Raw genomic sequence first — 25,559 nt, 5'->3', positions numbered from 1 at the left:
GGAATCAAAATAAAATTTAAACAAATTCCCACTAACCTATTGACTGTCATTGGCAATCTTTATTGTGTTCTTGTACTCGGACCTTCAACCTTTCAAGATTTTTCCTTCAATGCATGCTCGAAGGGTTAAATATATTATCATTATCCTATTTGATCATTTAATGTCATGTATAAACCAATCAACCATCCATTAGATTCAAAACAATGAAGTACACTATTAAAATGAAAAAAAAAAAAAAAAACATGTGAGTGCATCAATTTCCTCACAAGGTACAATGACATCTAATGCAAAAACAAATTTATTTGAAAGATATGTCAATGTGCTCAATCATACCCCATAATGATGAATTTTGAAAGTTTAAAACACAAGTTGTTTGCAAACCCTTGTGTGCAACTCAATTATAGAAGGTTTAATGAAAGTTTCAAGAAAATTGATCCAAACTAACTCCATTCTCTATGACAGATGCTCAAGCTTGTTTGAAATTAAGAGGATTCATTGTTCTTTAGGTTCCATCAATTTTTAAAGAGAAATCAATCAAAATAGATGAGAAATAAAGATCTGATCAATTAGAACACAAAGATATGCATTTATAAACTTCATTACTATTGATCCCTTATTCCTCCAAACTATCTCAAATATTTTCCATCAACACAAAAATGCCATTTAAATACATTTGGATGACTTACAGTTGTTTGAATTGATCCCAAGTTGGTTGGTAATAGCAACATTCATGCAATTTTGTAAAGTTGCAACTTTGTAACTTTTCATGACATTTCACAATAATGCACCTAATTTGTAAATATGACTGAGGTAAAAATAACAATTGTTCTAATACATATCAATAAGGACCAAATTGGTCTAATTATATCTAGTGCACCTATTTTGACCACTACATAATCATTGACCATGGTTTGACCAATTGGCCCTTATTTGCCTTTACAATGTAGATATGGCTTAGCATCCTTACAAAATGATTAAAGAAGATTACACTTGATGTCACATAGACTTTATTGTTAGAGTAATAAAGTATTTTCTTATTAATTAAATTATTTTTATTTAATTATTAAGTTACTTATTATCTCTAGTTTACTTAGACTAAACTTTGGGCATATAATAATTATTTCTTCTATTAATTATTATATTGCAACCTAGGTTAGTTATCTTTTAAAGTTTTGATCTCCTATAAAAGGATTGGTCTCTCTTTGTGATATAAGTTGATTCAATATACTTTGATTCAATTGCAATGTTTTCTCTTTCATGGATCTGTGAATCCAAGTCTTCACAACTTTGCTTCTATCTTTCTATGACAGATGTTTACATGCAAGTGATTTTTGGGAGCTATGGGTTGAGCTTTCCTCAACTTCAACATGGTATTAGAGTTTCAAAGTTTCATGCCCTTATTCTCTTCACGAGAGCTTTGGTCTTGGTTTTCAAATCTATATTTTCATAGGTTTTTTTATTGGATCTGGGGGACCTTTGTTTCTGGTCACTTTGAGTCCAAACAGACATCACCATTAAGTTAAGAGTGCCCAAAAACCCCCATTTTCATATAATTTTTTTCCATTTTGGACAAAGTTGTAATCTTTGGATATAATTTTTTTTATTTTGGACAAAGTTGTAATTTGTGGCAAAAACAAAATTACACCCAGATTGTCTGACCTAGCATGAATATTGAAGCAAAGATATTTGTTTTATCATAAAATAATTATTGCAAGCATTTATTTTTCTAGTGTTGGTTTTCTTATTTTTTATTTCCAAAAAAAAATCAAATAAAGAAAGGCATCATATACATTTTTCCAAAAGGTGGAAATCTTTTTTTATTAAGAAAGCACTTTTATTAAAAATTAGGTGCAAGCCTCTGACACGTTGTCATGGGCCTTGGTCCCTATGCCACCAATCGACTCCACCTATGCATGGTTCACATCAGCATCGATACAAGTTGGTCAACATTCCCCTATGTCGTTCCTTGAAGCCCACACGTCTTCCTCTAGGTTCAGTGCCCTTGCATGGATCTCAATGGACCCAGCACATAGGTACAAGTACATGCACATGACCATGTTCCAGTTAGCGCCCTTTTTATTGGGTACGCTTTGAATGACTTTGCACAAGTTTTTTGTGCACATGTTTATATGTGCATGCAAGTAAAGAAGGGCCCCGTGCAGGTACTAGAGGCATTTTTCTCACTGAAAAGGGTGGTTTTTATCAATGGTTTCAAGGAAAATTTGACCCTTTTTTCTATCTTTTTTTGTCTTTTTAATGGGTGGTTTACCCTTTTGACCAAGTTTTTAATCTCCTTGTTTTCTCCTAACCAAGAAGGATTAGGTTGTTCTACTATGGTTTTTACATTGCCCAACGATTTTGCTCAACATAGGTGGTTTTGGTGTTCTAAAGGTAGTTTTATGGTGCTACTAGCAATCTCATTCTTTGACTAGTGGTTTTGCACCATCTTTCGGCAATTTTGAGTTTCCACAAGCGATTTTGGGCCTTTGGAAGGTGGTTTTGGCCTTCCAATACCCTTTGACACTGATTTGTTTTCCTTGACAATATTTTTCATGCACATTCTATTTATTAGCCAATAGTTTTTTCTCTCGGCACCTAATAGTTTTTCTTTAGTGGTTTTATCTAGCCTTTGGTGGTTTGGTGATTTTCTTTGTTATTTCTCAACAAGGATATCTTTCCTAACAACCCATTTTTTTGGAAAACTGGATATTTTTTCCACTGTGTGGATTATTAATTTGACATTTTTCGCCTCAACTGTCATTTGACAATCAAATTTGGGCTTATCATCTATTGACATCAACACTACATCAGCGTGACTCTTTGCCCTTTTGGCTATGTTTGGACACCTTAGTTTTTTGGTTATATATTGGTCATACAGACTTCGTCTTCCAAAAATGATATATCATTGAAAATTTGGTTCCAAGCTGATCATTATAGTTTAGGTATTTTTTGGTTTTGATACATATTTTATGGCATTTTCAATGTCAAACTCAGTGGTTCATTTTTGCACTTCAAGAAACATTTCTTGAGCATATGATCTTTGTTTTGGGAAAACTTAATATTGTTGGAAAGCTTGTCTTGTGCTCTTTCTAGTGATATCTGTAATCCCTTACAACTCAATACTACCACAAGAAGCTACAATCTCATAATACATTATGAAATCCCTAACGCTAAGACATTTTATACAAGATTTTTGTCACTTACAAAATTAGGGCTAGAATATGTCAACCAATAGAAAAATATAACTCTCAATGCCTTTTACAATTGTCGCTAACCCCAAGACCACACAAGGGTTAATGCCCCTTGACCCTGCCTAAGATGATGCCCTAGGAACTCAAAGAGGTGATGTCCCTTGGCCCCTAGAGCATAGGGGTGTTGCCCCAAACCCCCATAGTAAAATTTGGAGAGGAAACCGTGCCAAATAAAGTGGGGAAAAATCAACCACTGACTTTGATAGGCTCCACATCACAACAATCTCCCACTTGGAGACTGGTCATACTCCACAACAATAACCTCCCACTTGGAGATTGATCATAGCACTGCTAAAACTATAGGTCCCACTAAAATTTAAAGAACCCTAGACTATGTTCTTTTATTATGTTCAGTCTAGAAGACCAACCAAAGTTGAAGAGGAATTCAACTTCTCCCTTGTCACTGCCTTTGTAAATATGTATACTTGATTATCATCTGTATGTATCATCTCCACCTTTAACCATCCATCATCCAGAACCAACAAAAGGAAATGGTACCACAACTGTATGTGATTTGTCTTTGAATGTAGGAGCAGAACTATTTGCAAGATGAATGACACTTTTGATATTCGTAAACAAATAATTGTCGATATGAGGGTGCTCCAATTCTTCCTTTTGCAGTCATATCATCTCCTTGGTTGTCTCTATAGCAACAACATACTCTGCCTCTATAGTAGATAAAGCATTAACCTTCTATAATCGATAAATCCAACTCAATGTTGTCTCATCAATAGTAAATACATAATTTGTAGTACTCTACCTAGTATCAAGATCCTCTGCCAAATTTGAGTCAATATAGCCTTATAAATCAGTAGTAGAACCCCCAAAATGAAAACACTTACTAGATGTTCCTCTCAAATATCTGAGAATCCATTTGACTGCATTCCAATGCTCAATCCCAAGATGACTCATATACCTGCTAACAACTCCCACTGCATGTACAATATCTGGCCTAGTACATACCATGACATACAATAAGCTCCTTACAACTAAAGTATAAAGTACATTGGACATCTTATCCTCCTCTTCTTATGTCTTTGAACATATCTACTTAGTCAATTTTAAATGACCAAGAAAAGGTATGCTAACAACTTTGACATTCTCCAACGAGAAACATTGTAATACTTTCTCAATATAATTAGCCTAAGATAATGTCATTTTTTTATTTTTCCTATCCCTACAAGTTTTCATACCAAGGATTTTTTTTGCTACCCTTAAATCCTTCATAGAAAATGAATGTGCTAACTCTTGTTTTAACCCCTTAATGTGATCCATGTTAGACCCAACTACAAGCATATCATCAACATATAAACATAAAATAATGTAGCTATCATCATCCAACCTCTTAAAATAAACACAATAGTCTAAATGACACCAAGTGTATACATGTTCATGCATAAAACAATGAAATTTAAGATACCATTGTCGAGGTGTTTGCTTCAAGTCATATAAACTTTTCTTCAATCTGCATACTAAATTCTCCTTTCCTTTGACTTGTGGTTGCTCTATATATATTTTTTCATCCAAATCACCATGAAGAAAAGTTGTTTTAATATCAAGTTGCTCCAAATGCAAATTTTCAATAGCTATAATACTTAAAATAGTACAAATAGAAGTCATTTTAACAACTAGAGAAAATATTTCATCAAAATCAAATCCCTTTTTATGTGCAAATCCTTTCACAACTAACCTGACTTTAAATCTTTTTTTACATCCATCCTCTTCTTTCAGCCTATAAACTCATCTATTTTGTAAAGCTCTTTTATGTACAAGTAACTTACATGAATCTCAAGTTTGATTTTTCAGCATAGAGTCCATTTCTTCTCTCATTGTAGACTCCACTAAATCTTTGAATTCACCTACATAGCTTCATCATAACATTCAGATTCACCAACATCTCTTCATAATATAGAATACAAAGAGGGAGGAAATCTTTCTTGAGGTAACTTAGGCTTGTTGATCATCTAATATTCACTGAGGTGTGTGGTATTTGTTGTTGCGATTGTTGCAGAGCATGAGGGACTATTGAAACACCATCTTATTAAGTATCATATAGCACTACATAATCATTTTATTTCATCTCATGTTGTTGCAACAAATCTTTGTACAACACTTTCTCATTGAATATGACATCATTGCCTCTTAAAACTTTATGATTTTCAAAATCCCAAAACCAATAACCAAATCCATCAATGTCAGATCAAAAAAATGTCCATTTCTTAAATTTAGCTTCCAGCTTGGTTCTATTTTCAGAATCTATATGTGCAAATGCTTCACAACTGAAGGTTTTGAGAAAAGAATAACTCATTTTCTTACCAATTCATGCTTCCTTTGCAATACCACAACCTAGAAGCATAGAGGGGCCTCTATTGATCAAATATACACTAGTATTGACAACCTCTACCCACATGTTTAACGGTAGCCTGGCATGCAACCTCATACTCCTTACACGCTCTATTATTGTCATGTTCATGCGTTTAGCCACTCCATTTTCTTGTGGAGTCTTTGAAACAATTTTTTTCCTACGAATACCATTAATGGAACAACAATCTTCAAATTCATTGTTGCAATACTCACCACCATTATCAAATCTAAGACATTTTAATCTTTTACTAATCTCATTTTCAACCAAGTATTTCCATTTCTTAAAAGTTATAAACATGTCATAATTTTGTCTAAGGAAATAAACCCCATACTTTCTATTTGCATCATCAATAAATGTAACATAATAATGAGAGCCACCAAGGGAAGATACCTGAGCTAGTTTCCATACATGTGTATGCACAAGCTCAATTTTTGCATTTTTATTTTCCTTCTCTCTCTTCACAAAACTAACCCTCTTTTGTTTTCCATACAAACAACTTTCACAAAAATCCACATTGACACATTTTAGACCTGGTAAAATTTTCTTTGAATGTAGTAATTTCATACCTTTCTCACTCATGTGACCAATTATATTGGTGTTGGATCAAAATCTACATCATCTATTTTTTTTCTCCCTTGTCAACTATAACAATGATTTCTGGACATTCATTTTTCTTTAAAACAATTGAAGTAGAAGGAACAATGTGACCTATACAAAGATATAAGGTGCCTACTTGCCTTTTGCTACTACAAGTGAACCTTTTGAAACCTTCCATTTTTTATCATTAAAAGTAAATGTGCAACCTTCATCACCTAGTTGCCCTGTTGAAATTAAATTCCTACTCAGCCTTGGAACATGTCTTACCTCTTGTAGTGGCCAATGATTCCCATCCTACAACTTCATCTTAATTTTCCCCTTTCTAAAAATCTAACAAGGTTCATTATCCCCATAATAAACAAGCCCAAAAATATCTTGGACATAATCAAGAAAATAACCTCTATGGGGAGTAACATGGAATGAAGCCCCTAAATCTACACCCTATGAATCATCAACACTTTCTAAAGAAATAAACAAAGCATCCTCTTAGGATTTGTTACTTACCACATTTGCCTCCTTGTTCCCTTGTTGTTTGTCTCCTTTACTTTTCTTTGAAGTCTAATAATTTGTCTTCTTATGCCCTGGTTTCCCATAGTACCAACAATCTCTTAGTCCTCTAGATTGACACCTTTTTCCCTTCAATTTTTCACGATTTCTAAAATTGTTTCCTCTCTCACTTGTTTTGCCTCTACTTTGTGCATTCAAAAAACTTCCTAATGTAGATCCACTTGATCTTTTTCTATGAGTTTCCTCACACATAATACATTAATCACATCATCAAATTTTAGGATATTAGATATAGTAATAGAATTACTCAGGGCCATTACCAAGTCATTCAAGCTTTCAGACAAAGAACACAAAATCAAGAAAGCCATAAATTTTTCATTAAAATTAACATTTATAAAAGATAATTGATTGATAATTGTATTTAACTCATTTAAATGATCTGAAAGAACTCCACCTTCTGTCATCTTTATATTAAATAAATACTTCATGAAAAATTATTTGTTTGAATCGAGTTTTCAGACAATTGTGCTAGGGTTTGCATCAACTCTTCCATTGTCTTAGCTTTTGTAATATTAAATCCCGCAAATTGTGTTGGGCATAAATGAATACTTCCAAGTGCCTTTCGATTAAAAATATCTCAGTCCTCATCTATTATAGTGGTTAGTTTTTGGATTTTCCTTGCAATGGCCACCATAAATCCTTCTAATAAAGATAGTCCTCCATTTGCATTTTCCATAACTGAAAGTTTTACCTATTAAGCTTCTCAACCTTCAGCTTACCCTCATTTGTCATCTCTCTCACTCAACCATGCAACTCCCACTCAACAGTGAGACCATCCTACATAGGATAATAGAAAATAACCTTTCTTTAATAGCACTTGTTAGGATTAACAAGATAGAAATAACAATTACATGCAAATATAACCAATATCAAAACTATAATAAATTGCACAAAAGAGAATATAAGACACACATATTTAATATGGTTCACCCAATCCCTGGGCTACGTCCACCAAATAGTGAGTACAATATTCTTATTATCTAATGATTACAACCTGATTACAATTTGTAATCCCTTACAACTCAAAACCACTACAAGAAGCTACAATCTCATCATACATTATGAAATCCCTAACCCTAAGTCATTTTATACAAGTTTTTTGTTGCTTACAAAATTAGGGCTAGAATAAGATGACTAAAAGAAAAAATATAACTCTTGACGTCTTTTACAATTGTCTCCAACCTTAGGACCCTGCAAGGGGCGCTACCCCTTGACGCCGCCTACAATGTTGCCCTAGGAACCTGCAAGGGGCATTGACCCTTGACCTCGAGGTGCTTCCCCAAACCTCTGTAGTAAAATATGGGAGGGGCCACCCTGAACAAAGTGGGGAAAAATTAACCTCTGAGTCTAATTAGGCTCCACATCACAATAATGTGTCGTATTTTTTGTTGTACCATCCTTATGTCTCATCTAATTCTTGTTGACATCGTTTGTAGAATGTTTATGTAAACACGCTCAGATAAAGAGTCATTTTCTATTTTCATTTTTGCTTCATTTGTTTTTCCTTGTTTTGCCTTCTAATTCGAGCAATGTCATTTGAGGGCGCTCATACACATTATTGTATTCTTGAGATCTATCATATCTTGTTTGTTATTGTACATGGACTATTCTTATTAAGTGCCATGGGGTTTGATGTTTTTCTTTGTTTACTATCTACCTTTTTCAATGAGTACTCCTTCCATGGCATTAGCCTTGTGACATGTCTAAGATTGATCACCTCATGACACTATTATGTATTCTTTTGTGCATCTTGATCGTGGTTCCTTGATATGAATTTTATTGGCACACTTTTCCAATTTCATGTCACCTTACCTTTGTCTATATTGGGGGGATTCTCCTATTGGTTCATCTACTTCTTTGGTTCGATTGAGTGAGCTATATATACAATATTTATTCCTATGTCCTAAGTGGATACAGTGGTTGGCTACCTATGCATTTTGGTGAGATGGACCATTTACCATATAGACATGTTTCCTTGTGTTCCTACTTTGGATGCAACATTCCATGTTTGATTGGTCAACTCTTCAGGCTTTGGTGTTTTATGTCATTTGTATCTTCGGTTCAATTGTTTACTTTTGTGTGTCTCCTGATCCAAGTAGTGTCAAAGAGCACCCATGCAAATTGCAGTCTTCTCTACCTAGTAAGGTTCTACTTCAATGGAGGTTCTTTAGATTAGTAGTTACTTTTTGATAGAGATTTACAGGTTCTTCATGCTTCAGTGGTGTTCTTCATGATCATCCTTTTGTTCCCATCTTCTGGGACATTCTCTAGTTGGAGGCTTATCCTGTCCTTCACTAGTTTCTAGCTTTCTTCCCATCTCTTCTAGGAGTAGAATTTTTCCAATGTGATTTTCTCTACTTCTTCGCTTTATAGAGATTTGGTTGTGATTTGGTACCTCATCATACCTTGTTGTTGAGACCCAAATTTACTTATAGTAGAAGTTTCTAGGTTTTTAGCTACTCCTTAAGTTTATTTTAAGGGGGGTTTTAGTGTAATAAAGTACTTTCTTCTTAATTAAATCATTTTAACTTAATTATTAAGCCACTTATTATCTCTAGTTTACTGAATTTAAACTTTATACACATAATAATTAATAATGCAACCTAGGTTAGTTACCTTTTAGGGTTTTGATCTCCTTTATAAGGATTGGTCTCTCTTTGTAATGTAAGTTGATTCAATTGCAATGTTTCCTCTTTCCTACATATGTGAATTCAAGCCTCCATAACTTTGCTTCTCTCTTCTACGACAACTATTTGCATGCAAATGATTCTTGAGAGCTATGGGTCGAGCTTTCCTCAACTTCAACACTTATTACATGTTTTTTTTTATCACCCTAAGCACAAAAGAAATCATAGGCCTTCTCTGACCTATGGCTGCTCCTGCACCAAATTATAATTCATTTAGATATTTGTGTTCTTTGTCTTTGATATCAAAGGGGTGGAGGAATGCATTAAAGAGAGATAAACCTATTAGATAATTGTTTGTCAAATGGGGAGTTTTCACACATTATGATGATCATATTGATGGTGTTTTCATCAATGACAACATGAGAGATTACTTTTGATATGCATAGTTTTTGTCATTGATGTCAAGCAAATGTGAGGAGATTGTTGGAGATACGTGTCAAGATTTTCTTATGCTCTAGTATTTGTCCTAAGTGAGAATTTGAGGTTTCTAGAATGCTATAGTGTTGGAATATGCATTTAAGAGTATTTGAAGTTTGTATGGAAGAATGTTTTTTTTCTTCGCATTTGGTGATGACAGCCTATAATTTTGGGTATAATGTTTATGTTCTAGATATGTTGTATTTTTATGATTTTAGGTCCTCATCTTCATAGTTTTTGATATTAAAAGCGACCAAAAACAAGGGGGTCAGCCCTTAATAGTCAAAAGGCTGGTAACCAGCACATTACCAGCCAGTAACAAAAACAGACAAATAGAACAGGAGTACCAACAGGCCGAGACTTAAACCAAAAACTAGAAAACTAGAACCAGAGAGGAAACAACCTAGCTACTAACCACAAGTCCAAAAAGGCACCCAGGCCTAATAAAAACTTAAATACATCTAATAACCAGCAAAACCATAACTACCATAAAAGTATATAAAGTCTTTGGATCCTTAGATCCCCATAACTGAACAGAACTAAAAAAGACTTATATTTCCTTTTTCCCTGTTCCCCTTGCATGAAGTAGAATCTTGGCCCAGTCATTGGCAAGAAACTTGAAGAGTAATTTGTTGTCCTCCATGTCCAAACCAGCTTCCTCCTTCTCCTGTGCCAACAATTGGAGTGTAGTGGTAGCCGCATGAGTAACTTTAAGTCCAAACTTGGAGAAGGTGAAAAACCCCTCCTCCAAAGCTTTGGACCTTTCCTCCAAGTTCATGTAATGTTCCTCTACTGCCTCAGTCTCCTCTTTATGCTCCCCGACCTTCTTTGCAGTAACCTCCTTCATTTTCTGTCCCTATGGTTAATCCTACAGCACCCGTGGGTTAGAGGAGATCTTCGAATTTTTCTTAACAGGGGAAGAAATGGTAATTGGGGAATTATCCTTTTTGCTCATCTCATCACAAAAAGTAATAGGTTTAAGTGAGAAGCTGGCTGAAACATGGGTTGTCTCAATATTCCTTTCTTTGCCGTCTGACACTTCAGTTTGAGTATCATCCATCAAAATGTTCCCAGAATTGAAACTTTTTTCCCCCTCCTCATTATCTTCATCCTTTTTGGAGTTGGAAATATTTTCCTCCTCCCTTTTGTCACTATTATTACTTGAGCTATCTTCTTCAACTTCCTCAACAAGGTATCTGATGGACTTCTGCTTAACCCTAGCCTAGGACCGAGATAACCTACCAGACCTTCTTCTTGCTTTTCTCCCAATATCCTCACCAGAATCCTCTCCAACAACCTCAACCACCTTATCAACTTTAATTTTCTTGTTTCCCTTTTGTTCTAGGGCTATGTCAAGTTTTTTCTTTTTCTTAGTATCCTTGCTAGGAGATGGCCTAGGAGTATAGATTTTCATCCCCGTATTGGAGCTCGGGGGGGAACTCAGACTATGGCGGGGGTTTTCCACTACAACCTCTTTGGGGGGACACAAAGCTAAGTGGAACTAATACAGACAGAAAATTAACCCCTGATGAATAATTGTGAAGTTTAAGCCTTTACTCTTTTTTTCCCTTATATCATTAATCATATCCTCAAGCAAATGCAGAAGGAAAAATGGAATGGAAATGAAATCCCTATTTCTAAAGTGATTCAACAAAGGAAAATGATAATAATAGCACACTCCAAACCTGCCTTCTAGAGTGAGATACTTCATCAGGACCAGACACACATCATCACAGGGCTGAGGTAACTTATCCCTTTTAAACCCTCCTCTGTAACGAATCGGATCCTCATTCTCCGCAAGGAAGTTATTCATGCTAGCCTCATCTGAGACTTTAGTGACTTTCTTCCATTTTTTGCTCTTCACTATGAGTCATGTTGCCATGGCAATTACCTCCTCCATGACTTGAAAAGCAATGCCGTTGATTGTAACCTTCCTATCGCTCCAATTATTCACAAATTGTAACGCAAAATTTCCATCGTACCTAGCCATGGACATCATGTAGGGCGAAAAACCCCCTTCTTTCAGAAGATACCAAGTCGCCATCCTGTCCTTGAAGTTCTCAACTCTCGTTGGTTCCAACTGATTTAGATCACCTCCCATTTCATATCCTTCACTATCTGGCCTCTCTTCCTCATAAATACACATCAGAACTTTATCACTTTCAAATTCTCTGTGGCTACTCTCTTGCTTAAATCCTTTGAGGAAATAGGGATTAAAATTACAGACTCGTGTATGATGTGCTCCAGAATCCCATAACATCTTATTATGAGATTCGTGGGTATTAAAAAACCTAATTTTCTCTCCCATCGATTTCTGACATCCCAATCCATAATATCTATCGTACTTCCTTTTGGAGAGCGATTCGAAGCTTGCAACGAGTTTCCATAATTACGAAAAGACAATTTCCTTAATTCGTAATTACTCCACTTTTCATTTGTACGACCACATCTATCTCTTATTTCCAAAATGCTAAAGTTTAATTTAGCGACAAAGTTCTCCATCTTGCCAAATTTGGCCTTACTTTTAAATTTAGTGATCACCATTTTGAATTTTGCTGCCTTTTTCCTTGGATATCAACATCCTTAGATTTTCATTGATATCAACTAAATTTTCCTAGCACGTGATTGCCCTAACGTTAAACCCCATGGCAGCCGCAATGTCTGCCACTTGATTACCCTCCCGGTAGATATGTTGCAGGTGGACCATTCTCATTTCCTCCAATATATTTTTAATATCTAAGATGATATTTCTAATCTTCCATCCCAACTTTGCCTCCCCCTTTACCCGATCGATCACTAGTTTGGAGTCCCCTTCTATAGTTAACTCTAAAATGTTTCTTTCCCTAGAGAGTTGAAGACCCCATAATAATGTCGTAGCTTCTGCCACATTATTGCTACCAATCCCCACCTGGCCTGCATAAACCAATAGCACATCACCATTCTTGTCTCTCAGCACACCTCTAGCCGCTCCCTGTCCTCCTTTCACAACTCTGTTAAAATTTAGTTTATACTGTGTGATAGTGGGTGGTCTCCATATTGTCTGTTGTCTCCTCATCGTAGTGAAGTTATCAAAAAGGAAGAAATCCTCTTGACAACCCCAATTCTCAGCCACAATGCCTTCAAGTCTTCTGGGTTCCTCCTTTGGCATCTTGTATTTAGCTACCCTTAGATTTTCCTTCAACAGTTTGTTCATCACTCCAAAAACCACTTCAACCGTCCTTTTTTCCTCGCTGAATATCCTATTATTCCTTTCTTTCCATATGTGCCAGCATACATATGGTGGGATAATCTTCCATAAAAGGATTAGTCATGGATGATGGAATGGGCAATCCCAATTGTACACAAACTGTCCCAAGTTATCTTTCATGACCCAAGCCACCCCCAATCTTTCCCAAACCTTAGTCTAGATGTCAACCGCAAACTGACATTCAATGAAAAGGTGGTAAATACTTTCTTCCTTTTGTTCACAAAGGTAGCAACGGTTTGTTATGTAGAATCCCCTTTTTTTCAAATTATCAATTGTTAAAAAAATTCCATGTTGAACCGTCCACCAAAAGAAATTAATCTTAGGTATAAGGTTACTGATCCATACCTTGCTTCACGTAGTTGGGCATAGTTCCTTATTGAACATTAAGGTATAAGCAGATTTGAAAATCAAGTTCCCATTCGGAGTTAAATCCCAAGCCATGATATCCTTCTGTGGCAATAATGGGAGTCTTTGTTCCTTTATTAGTTCTTCTAGTTCCTCAATGAGAATAACTATCTCACGCGGATAGTCCTCCTTATACAACTTCTTCCATCTCCTCCCCTAATCAATGTAGTCTCCCACTTTAACCCCTATGTCCTCCTTAAGGAGTTCCATTAAACCACTATATTTACTTAAGGCCAACGGTTTCCCATCCGTCCACTTGTCTTCCCAAAACCTTATATTGAAGCCATTGCTCACAATCCACCTCAATCCTTCTCTTAGTAGCCCTCTATTTCTAACAATGTTCTACTAGATCTTTGAACCTCCCGGGAGGTCATTATTATATAGGTTCCACCGAAAGGAGGTATTAGACAAATATTTAGCTTTCATAATATTTCCCCATCCCATGTTTCCTTCTGCCAGTCTCCATCCAATTTTTGTGAGAAGAGCTTTATTAAGGTCTTTCATTCTTCTAACCCCAAGCCCCCCCTTAGCTTTTGGTTTACACACCTCCTCCTAGTTGACCAGATTCAATTTATTTTTCTCTTCAGTCCCTGACCACAGGAAATTCCTTTGAATTCTCTCAATTTTCTCAGCCATATTTAGATTAATCTTAAATATGGATAAGAAATAAATAGGGATTCCCTAAAGAGCAGCAACAATCAGTTGTAGTTTTCTGGCATTGCTTAATATCTTCCCTTTCCACCTTGCAAGCTTCTTTTGAATTCTCTCCACTATTGTATTCCAAAATTCATTAGAAACCTCCTTGGTAGTGAGGGGGAGGCCTAAATAAGTGTCTAGGAGACAAGCGGATTGGCAATCCAAGATTTTCCTAATCCTTCTTTGAAGTGAAGAATCAGTGTTAAAGAAATAAATCTTGCTTTTATGGTAGTTCACCCATTGCCCTGAGCTTTCTTCATAATTATGTAAAATCATTTTCCAGGCTTCAGCCTCCATGATTGAAAATTTCCCAAATAGGAAGGTATCATCCACAAATTGTTTTATAACCTCAACTTTAGCATTAGTAGCTGGTTTAACACCTTTGATGCAGCCCGAATCCGCTAATTTACAAAATGACCTTCCCAAGACTTCTGCTACCATGATAAACAGGTAAGGTGAGAGCAAGTCGCCCTGTCTTAAGCCTTTTCCTGCTATTATGTTACCCCATGGGGACCCATTTAATAGGACAGAGTACTGCACTGAGCTCACCATCAACATGATCAAGTTTATAATCCTATTGTTAAATTCAATTCTTTCTAATACATCCTGAAGGAAGTCCCAATTGACCTTATCATAAACTTTGGAAATGTCCAACTTGAATGCCATTCCTAGTTGCCTGTTCTTTTCCATTGAATGGATAACCTCATGGGTTGTAATAGTCGCATCAAGGATCTGCCTTCCTGGCACAAACCCCTTCCGAGGACTACCAATAATTTTTTCCAAGAGAGGCTTTAATCTATTCACTAAAACCTTGGCAAAGACCTTGTAGATAGCATTGCATAGACTTATAGGTCTCAAATCATTCAAATTCAGAGGATTGGAATTTTTTGGAACAAGGGCAATAAAGGTCTTATTTATGCTCCATAGTAGTTTACCTATTTTGAAAAAATCCCTAGTCACCCAAATTACCTCTAATTTGATCACCTCCCAGAAATGCTGAAAGAAAGCAGGTGGGAAACCATCGGGGCCCGGGGCCTTGAAAGCTTTCATTGAGAACACTACCTTTTTCACTTCTTCTTTCGTGATCTTACCAAGGATCAAATCATTTTCCTCTTCTCTTATACTCTTTGGGATTGAATTAATCAGACTTCTCTTGATCACCTGGTTCCCAGTGAAGTTATCTTTCTTAAGGGCCTTACTAAAGTGGTCTACCACAAGTTTCCCCATTTCCTCCTGCTCTTTCAACACCCTTCCCCCTTCTTCATTTAGTTTTGAGACAATGTTTCTTCTTTTGTGGTTAGAAGTAGATCTGTGAAAGAAAGTGGTATTTTTGTCCCCTTCCTTCAGCCATTGAATTCTAGATCTTTGTTTCCAGAAAATTTCCTCCTTTTGGAGGATCTCTTTCCACCTCCTTCTAAGTTTCTCCTCTTCCTAAATATTCTTCTCTGAGTTATTCCCTTCTACAATAACTCTGTGGAGTTTTTTTAGCTTTTCCTCTACTTCTCCTTTACTTTTAAAAAGGTCCCCAAATGAACTTTTAGCCCATGCTTTGACATTTCTTTGAATATTATCAAGTTTATGGGTAAGTTTGTACATTGCAGTACCTTCTATTCTTATATTCCACCACTCCTGAATCTTGTCTTTGAATTCCGGATGTGACTCCCACATTATTTAATATTTGAAAGGTTTCTTTCCCCCCTTAAAGCCATCCTCCCAATGGAACAAAATGGGTGAGTGGTCAGGCACCGTTCTGTTGAGATTCTCCAAGTAGGAGTTACCCATGCTCTTCCAATTCCCTAACAGTAATAATCTATCCAGCCTAACCTGAATGAGATCCTCACCTTTTCTATTATTAGTCCAGGTGTATGGGTTACCCCTCAGCTCCACATCCATGAAGCCCAACTTCCTCGTAAATTCACTTAGGTCTTGCAAGCTCTCCTGACATTCTCTGTTTCCTACCATCTTCTCCGAATGGTAAAGAGTTGCCTCCCCTCTTCTCCTGAAATTCTATGTTGCCTCCCCTCCTCATCTTCATAGTTAATGTGGTTCGTTTATTGTCTTAAAATGGATGCACTTGCCTTTTTAGACCTTTTATCACTTTTTCTATAATGACTTCCAAGATCATGGATGGACATGTGCATAATTCTCATTTCCTCTATTTACACCCACCTCCTTCATGAGATCTTCTAGCCTACACTTGAGCTTTATGAGGTTCTCTTGTCCCCTTCTCTAGGACTAGCTCGACCCAGGTCGATGTTGCCCCGAAGGATTGCGGGGCCCAAAGCCTAAGTGTTTAATTAGTTAACTCCCACTCTCTAATAAGCCTATATTTTTTTCTCGCCTATAAACTAGTATAAAATGAAGCTTGAAGGCTTCATTTTCACATCAAGCATTTATAAGACATCCACAAGGCATCAAGTTAGCAAGGCAAGAAGTTCAAGCAAGAAAATTGTCTTCAATCTTCAAGGATCCTTTGTAAGCATCTCTTCTTCAAGATCTAGCATGATTGTTGGCCATCAAGGAAGGGGATCTACATGGAAGCTTTTATTATCTTTTTCATTGATGCACATTTACATCCATAGCTCCACGATGTAGTTATGGTAGATCTATTGCAATTATGGAGATATCATACATCCTTCATATCAAATTCAACATCTACGACATACAACGAGTCAAAATCCTTATTGACAAAGATTTTTACAAGAAAGGTGAATACTTACATTTATCTTGTTTCCTTTACATATGTTTATATTTTCAATTTCAAGGTTGATTCCTCAATCTAAGGCTTGACCAAAGCAAGCCCTCCCCCACCAAAACCCCAAAATCTCATTTTGTTGTATGTAGGAGCAAGATAGTGGAATTGCTATTCTCGATTTTGAAATAACTCCCTAAGAGCATTCTGAAGAAGCTAGTTTGACTTTGTTATAGTACCCTTAGTACATGGTGACATAGAGGAAACTTGACCAATCAAGTTACAATGAGATTGGCCTTGATCCTGTTGCTTTCCAAAAAAATAGTTTATGTGTTTTGTCAGATTCATCATTTTATTTAGGAATGCACAATTAGATATTTGAAAATAGACCCAGATCTGTGCTTTTTAGAGCTAAAATACATCTTCTACTACACATTTCAATGGGATTCTTTCATACTTTATTTTCTTTCATATCTTTATCTCATATCTATATCTTAATTGGGTTTATTGCATACACTTAGCATCTAGATTTCTATTATTCAATCAATTAGTTCAATTTTGCATACAAATTATAACACACAGGTTAAAGAGTGCATTTCCTTACATTGCATTCTCCTTTACAATTCAAATTTAGAATTAGCACCCTTCCTCTTTTGGGTCTTGTTGATCATTTGGGTTATAAAAAGGAATTGTATTTGGGGATTATCTCTTTCCTTTTACACATCTTTTGGTGAACCCGACTTCTTACCCTCTATCTTCAAGTAAGATCTTTCTTTCTTGCAATTTGGCATCGGCTTCCCTAAACATTTTAGTGAACCCGACCTCTTACCCTCTTTCTTATTTAGCATCGACTTCACTAAACATTTTGGTGAAGCCAACCTCGTGCTCCTTTCTTGTTGGAGTTAGATTGTTTACATTGGGTGTTTATCTTCTTTTGGTGAACCCAACCTCATTCCCTTTCTTGTGGATTTTGGAATTAGGATCCTTTGATCTCCCTTATTTCCTTCTTTACATTAGATTGTGTTGTCCTACACTTTGTCACCACAATTTTTCAACTTAGTTTCGCATTTCTCTGAGTTAGCTCATTATTTAATTGGCTAACATTAATCAATCAATCAACCCCAATTGGTATAATGAATCCTTTTACTGAAGGTTTTCATCAAGTCCTTTTCATTTTTCTTTTTAATAAGCATATGTTTGATTTTTGAAGCCTACAACATCCTTTTTCGCATTTTGGAGTTTGTATTGGTTTACTTTTGGTCTTTTCATTTTTGTTCAATCCCTTGCTTTCAATTATCCCTTCAATTATGTATATCTTAGGGCTTAATCAGGCTTGACAATCAAAAGATATGACTATTTAAGTGCCCAAAAGGTAGACTCTTTAGATGCAATTGCATAATTTAAAATATCCTATTATATTCTAATGTTGACATTCATTTTGCAATTGCATGATTTTATATATCATGTTATATTTTAATGTTGACATTCACTTTTTGAAAAATATAGTATAAATTCACTTTATGTTATGTTTTTAAGTTACTTTATTACTTAAGTGACTATAGAGCACTTTACATTATATTTCTAAGTTGACTTGCTTTTTAAAATTTTCACTTAAGTGATTGTGTTAAACTATGGAGTTTGATTTATTTTTTAGTTACTTATGTTTTATTTCAAAACATTTAAGTTAAATATTGTTTTTTATTAATATTTGCAAATGATATATTTGTTATATTGTGTAAATATTATTTTTGACCCAATTAAGTGACATTTCCTCAAAAGTTAATTAAACATGTGCTTAATTGATTGTTTAAGTTGCGCAAGTACAACTTTCAACCCATTTACATGTAAAGGGCCTCCAAGAGTGTGATTTTCACTACAAAGGTGCTTTTAAACACTTAAAATATGTTTTTAAAAAAAGTAATAGACCTCCAAGGATGTGATTTGCATGGAAATGACCTTTTACATGTTATAATGCTACATGTAATGCCCTTGGGAGAGTGTGATTTAGCATTTTTTAAACATGTAATTGCATCCCAAGTCCACATGTCTTCCTTCCAAGGCCAAAAATGCCCAATGCATATTACATGATACGTATTTTTAAAATATGTAATAGGGGATGGAGAGTGCGATTTGCATTCTTTATCGTATTGCAAGTTTTTAAAATATGCAATAGCAAATGGAGAGTGTGATTTGCATTGTTGGCCAAATACATGTGTTTGGGCATGGAGAATGCAATTTGCCTTCTCAACCTCCACAAGCATATTTTTAGAAATGGCTCCTTGAGAGTGCACTTTGCACTTCCATCCATCATATGAATAGATTTTAAGCATGTAAATGTATCCATAGACCCATATTTTGCATTCCAACACATGCAAATGCATTTGAGGAATCCAATTTTGCTTTCCTAAGTAAAAAAACACTTCCATTTTTTTGCCACATTTTTGCTAAAAATGCCCAAAAAATTTGGGCTTTATACACATTTTTGTATTTTGGAGCCATGTTTTTGCATTTGGGTCCATTTTTTAGCATTTAGGGAAGATTTTTGTGCATTCACAAGTAAAAAAAAGACTAGTAGATATGTGTTTTTAGGGCACATTTTTGCTAAAAATGCCTAGAAAATGGCATTTCCAGCCCACGTGTTTGGATCTAGAGGGCACATTTTTGAGTTTTAATGCATACTTATGCATTTGAAATCCACGTTTTTGACTTTTTATGCAAAAACAACACATACTCATGCATCTAGAGGGCACATTTTTACCCAAAAATGTCCCATATACATGAGTTTTTCAAGAACATTTTACACTTGGAGGTCTTAAGAATCACATTTTTGGCATTTGCATACAAAAACTCCTCATGCATTGGTTGTTCAATCCATCCTTTGCAAGTATTGAAAAGGTCAAAGAGTTGTTTGGGAATTTGAATTTGGAGGAAAGTCAATCATTCAAACCTATCAACCTTCCACATTTGGCTCTTTGATCTCTATGTAAGTTGAAGTTTTCAAACCTTTACTATTTTATTGCATATTTTGGCTTATCATTGTACACTTGTTCAAAGATATGCCATGTATTTTGCAATTTTCTTTTAAATAAGATGAAAAGCTCCATTTTCAAATGCTTGGAATTCTCCCAAATTCCAATTTCGAAATTAAGAACAACTTGATATTTTTTCATGTTTGTATAAAAAACCAAAGGTATGTTTTTCGTTTTGTGAATAGTTTTGCTTGTTGTTTGCTTGCTTGTTTGGAGGAAAGTTGAAGATTATTTTACAAGAATGCAAGAGCATTTTATACCTTTTCAAATTCCACCTTTTCATGCAAGTGCATCGCATCTTTAATATTTCACCAACACATGTCAAAGCATATTACGTCCATTTTCCAATCTTTGCAATTGCATCCATATGCACTTACATGTAGTTCCATCCTCCATACACATTTACATGTAATTCCATCCTTCAAACCTAATTACATGTTTACATCAACTAACTATTACATGTAAATTAATTTAGATGTAATTACTTCTAGAGAACTCGATTTTGGTAAAAAAAAACATACTTTTTAACACCAATATTGTCATTTGCACACATCCATATTCATCCCAACTTGTATTCTTGGTCATACCCACAAAAGTCCATATTTTCCCACATGCAATCCACCCTTGAGAGTCTAATTTTGGTCCTTTTTGCCCAAATACATATGTTTTCTAGTTCATTTCCAGCCATCATATGTGTTTCATAAGTATCTAATCCATACTTTGGATACTCATCCCTCATGGATTTGTCATTGTAACTCAAATTCCAAAATTTTCATGCATCCAATCTCCTTGGAAGATGTTTTCATCTTCATGTTGTGGCACATTCTTCAAGATATGTCAAAAATTCTTTGAAGAACAAAGACATCCCATCGAGAAGATATGCTTTGATCCTCAAAAAGAAGTAATTCATTTGGTCTCCACTGTCTCAGTGGCTGGCCTAGAACCTGAATTCATGTGGGAATGCGCCAAGCACTTTGCTTCAAAAAAAAAGTTAAAGGTGCTAATGGAAAATTGTTTTGAGTTTACATCCGAAGACCATTGAGAAGGTTTCAAAGTATTAAAGACTCAAGAACGTGTCAATCTACAAAGGGGAATTCACCACAACTCGAATGAAAAAAAATCTTGATCACATCAAGTTTTCAAATGACAACTACAAAGTCATCAAAGAGAATGTAGTGGTGCAAAATACAAGAATCTTGCAATCATCACAAAGTGCAAGGCTTTTTTTGATAGTCTACCCGATTGATTCATTCAGAATCAACAGTTTCAACATTTTCTTCAAGTGTTTTCCATATTTGTAGATGTAGAAGATGGATTGCATGTAATTCAATCACATGTAACTCAAACACATGCAATACAATTGCACGTAATCTGGTTACATGTCCTTCAAACATGTAATTCAATAATTCTTCTTTCCTAGTTAGACCGAGTCAAAGTGGTTGAGTTGCTCTCGCTTTTTCCTTCCCTTTTCTCTAAATTTCTTTCCTATATAAGAAGTGCCCTCTCATTGTAAAAAACATCTTTTGTTGTATGCTAGAGAACTCTACCAAACTTGTGCAAGCATAACTTTGATTGTGTAGTACCAATTTGGGAGAAAAGTCAATAAAAGAAGCAATTGGATTCGAAGTTTTGAATGGAAAGCAATTGTGATAGAGAAAATTGGAATCTTTGACTATAATTTGTGCCTATTTTCTTTTATTCATGTTATTGTTGTGTGTTCAATAATAGAGCATATTGAGTTAAGAAGCAATCGAAACCAAAGCTTTGACTAGAAGTGATTGTGGTGATACATAGACAACAAGTTTTGACTATAGCGTGTATTATCATCTCAAATTCATGAAAAATAGTTAGAATTCCCCTACTTCTAGAAGTCTTTGTGCCCCAATGATAGAGATTTTTCATATAGAATAGTTTAAAATAGGACCTAGAGCCAAACCAATATGCTTTTAATAAGCTTTTGAGTTGGTCTTGGTTTATCAATACCACCATTTCCAGCTATTTGATAATATACTCTTGCATATTTTCAAAGTGAAACCCTTGCTTTCTCTTTTCTTTTTCTTCTTTGTGACAAGTTCTTGCATGTAGGTGTTATGTTGGATCTGTGGATTTTTTCTCATCAAATCCTTCATGGTATCTGAGCCAGTGTAATCAACTAGTACATAGGATTAGATACTGAATACATAGCTCACTCCATTGAATCAAGAAAGCAATAGAACCAACATAGAGGTAAGACATGAACAATGGCACTAAATGCAATATCTCTTTCAAAAAGAAGAATCAGGAATGTTAGTGACCAGTTTTTCCCATGCATGTTCATATATCAAAACTGAGAAAAGAATGTAAACTAACAAATGAATTCCTACTTGAAGAACTTAGGAATTCTCTGCTTAAAATTTCTTCAAATGAAACAGGTGCAGCTACCTTTATTGCATTGAAAGTTTTAACTAAATAAACTCAACAGAATAACTTTCTAAGAATGTAATCTGCTGGAGATGTTGAAACAACTTATTTTATCTCATCAATATGAAACAAACCTTAATGCAGAAGAACCACTCGACTTTAATTATCAAAATGATCCACATAGCTGAATAATTAAATTATCGAGCAAGCAAATTTCATGAACTAATTTCCCACAGAATTTCCAAATTTAGAGTTCACAGTTTCAAAATCGATAACATATGCAGCTAAAAGCTTAAATAGTATCTATAGAAATACCAAAAATAAGTAGACAATAGTACCCACTTACAAAGCTTTCAACCCAAAATCAAACTATAGAGTTTCAAGTATCTGTTGAAGTTTTGAAATGTTACTTCTAAACTGGAAATAAAACTGTAAACAAAAGTAGTTCTATCTACCAATCTACTGGAGAAATTCGAACCCCTTAAAACAATACTAATTATTACATTTATAGGCATGGGGCTAGACTTAAGCCAAAATTACCCCACCAAGAGTTAATTGTCTTTTGGAATAACTGATAACTGAAATTGCAAGAAAACCAAACGGTAAAGAAACTGCAGCTAAACAGTTCTTGATCAGTTTGCACTATCGCCACCAACTGCTCCTCTTGCCAACTTCCAAGTTTCGTAGGCAGTTGAAAAGGCGGAAATAATAGATTGATGTGGAAGACCAATGTAGGCGAGACGTTGTTTCCAAATTTCCTTCATCTTCTTAAATTCAGCAACCTTTTCCTTGTGCATCTCCAAGTGCTTCAAGTTGATAATCAACATAGCTTTGGTGTGAGCCACGTTGGAGAAATCCTGCTTGGCTGGTGTCCTCTTGTCCCGCCATTCCTAAAATTTCTTTTGGACTTCTTTGATTATTTTGTCTGATTGGGCAACGGAGTCATCTTCTCTTTCCATGAACTATTTTACAAACCACTTAAGGTCATTCTGAATAATCTGATGTATAACCTTAAGTTCTTGCAATGCTTCTTTGATTTCAGATACCCCTTGTGCCAGTGCTTCATTTCGCCATTCAATGCAATCTTTTATGACATACAGAGGTTTTTCATCAAGACCCGCTACAGGACATTCAACTTGAAATTTTTGCAACCTGAATTCTTGCACATCTTCTAGCGATATTATCACTTTTTCCCAGTTATTCTTCTCTTTTTCATATCCATCATTACTCGCCTCCACCTTTTTAGTAATATTTGATATCTCCTTTGAGGCATCATCTAAATGTCCAATATGTTTTACAGTATTAAGCAGAACATCTTGTACCCATTCACCTGCTACTTTGGCTACTGCTTTGCACTTGTGTAGATTCTCCAGCGATTGCTAATTGGTTGCAGAGGATATGTCAACAATAGCTGACATCTCACTGATCGGCTTTGCTTCAGGATGCAAGATAGTGTTAATATACTACGACATGTTCTTTATTGTCTCCTTCATTTCTTGTTTGTCTTGCCCATCTTTCCACACTCTCTCCGCGATCTTCTTATTGGATACTTCAAAGAATCTCATATCAACCTCACGATTTCCTTTTCCCAAATTGACTTTTGTTATTTGGAAATCTTGAGGCACTACAGAATCGCGAGAACGCCCATCAGGTGGTGTAGCTATCTCTGTTGCCCATCGACCTGAACTTTTGTCAAAATTGATTCTTGCTTCAGTCCTTGCTTTTTTTACTTTGGGCGCTTTACCAAGGCATTTGCTAACCAGGTCATCAATAGGCATGGACATTGGGACCATACTTCTCTTCTTCTCCACTGAATTCTTAAGCCATTTAGGAGTAGTTTGATCCTTTGCAGCAGTAGGGGAACATTTAACTAAGGGGAGATTACTTTCTTGATTTCTTGTATCCATTGGAGAATTCTGGGATTCAGGTATATTATCCACCATAGGTAGGTCTTTTGCTGTCTCCAAATCCACCGTTATGGTGCTTTTACTTTTGACGGCTAATGCCTTCTTTGTGCTTGAGCGGGTTACTCTCCTTCCTTTTGGAGTTTCTTCTTGAACTTGAAGTTGAAGTGTTTCTGGAACGGCTTCAAGTTCAACTTCAAGTGGACCTGCAACAAAATCAGGGACACTTCGATTAGTTTGCTTATGAGCAGTCCTTTTACCCTTGCTTTTTGTAGACTTCTTAGAAAAGTTTGGAGTAGCCGCTGCTTTTGATTTTATCCATTTGGCAGTTCTTACTATTACATCCTTGGTACGAGCATATCCATCATTTTCCTCCCTTTTCTCCCAATCGATTTCAGGGATAGGCATGCATTCAATCTTATCCATGTAAAATTGATCAAGCACACCTTCAGAATCATCATCTTTCAGCCCATAGGTGTCTAATTCCACATTGAACATGGTGACTTGTTTAATGGTCAAGCACGACCATAGTCTCTTCCTTACTTCAAATTCATCATGACAGTTTGCCCAAATATCCTCTAGTTGCAGGGAATGAAAGAGAGAAGCTGCATTTTTGACATTGTTTCTAATATAGCCGGTGTAGTCAAAATCTAACCGAGAGGTGAAAGATTTAAGACACAAGTGGGTTAAAGATTTAGCTGACAATATGGCTTCTTTCAAACTGGGGCATCTATAATGTCCAATTTCAATTGGGAAGAATACTAAAGAGGATTTTTTGGAAATTTGAAAGGACTCAACAAGGGAAGCAAACTGCCGACACATTTCTGACAACATAGAGAATCTGAGCAATAGCGTGGTAATTTCAAAGGTTCACCAAAAAAACCACCTACTCTGATATAGGTAAATCTGGGAAATTGGATGAAATAACAACCATAAATTTGCACAACCTGCATGGCCTCCTCTGACATCCTATCATTTTCTCGACCTTGTAGTTCAAAAACTAGTTTCCCTAGAAAAACATCATTGCCTTTCTTGAACTCTTTGCATGATATATCTTCTTGAAGATCTCTGTAATACTGGTAGATAGGCATGTCATCTACCCAAGGTATATGTGGAAGATAATCCCAATCTTTGGATGCGGCTAGGGTGTAAATCAAGTAAGAGGACAAGAAAAATGGGCCGCAATTGGTAACATCTATCAAGCCCTTATGTAGGTTTTCTGCCATTAGGTCTGACCAATCGATGAATTTGACACCTTCAACTATCTTCTGTATGAAGAAGTACATCCAAGACTCCCAATGG

At 35.6% G+C, this 25,559-nt stretch overlaps 1 protein-coding gene across 3 annotated transcripts in view; it reads right to left on the bottom strand.

Annotated features, from left to right (window-relative positions):
* LOC149534628 (glucose-1-phosphate adenylyltransferase large subunit 3, chloroplastic/amyloplastic-like) overlaps positions 1-25,559 on the bottom strand; it is a 362,597-nt gene that overhangs the window by 326,235 nt on the left and 10,803 nt on the right. Inside the window, exon 2 of one of the 3 annotated variants that reach the window (XM_089803933.1) lies at positions 37-104. The exons of the other annotated variants lie outside the window; for them this stretch is intronic. The gene's annotated coding sequence lies outside the window, so the exon portion shown is untranslated. The remainder of the gene's footprint in view (positions 1-36; positions 105-25,559) is intronic. 3 annotated transcript variants of the gene reach the window in all.

Source organism: Cupressus sempervirens, chromosome 10 (genome assembly GCF_028749045.1).
Source record: "Cupressus sempervirens isolate cs-2001-9-10 chromosome 10, ASM2874904v1, whole genome shotgun sequence".
Lineage (NCBI taxonomy): Eukaryota > Viridiplantae > Streptophyta > Pinopsida > Cupressales > Cupressaceae > Cupressus > Cupressus sempervirens.
Note: the sequence above shows the minus strand (reverse complement) of the source record. Positions and strands in the feature narration are given on the sequence as shown.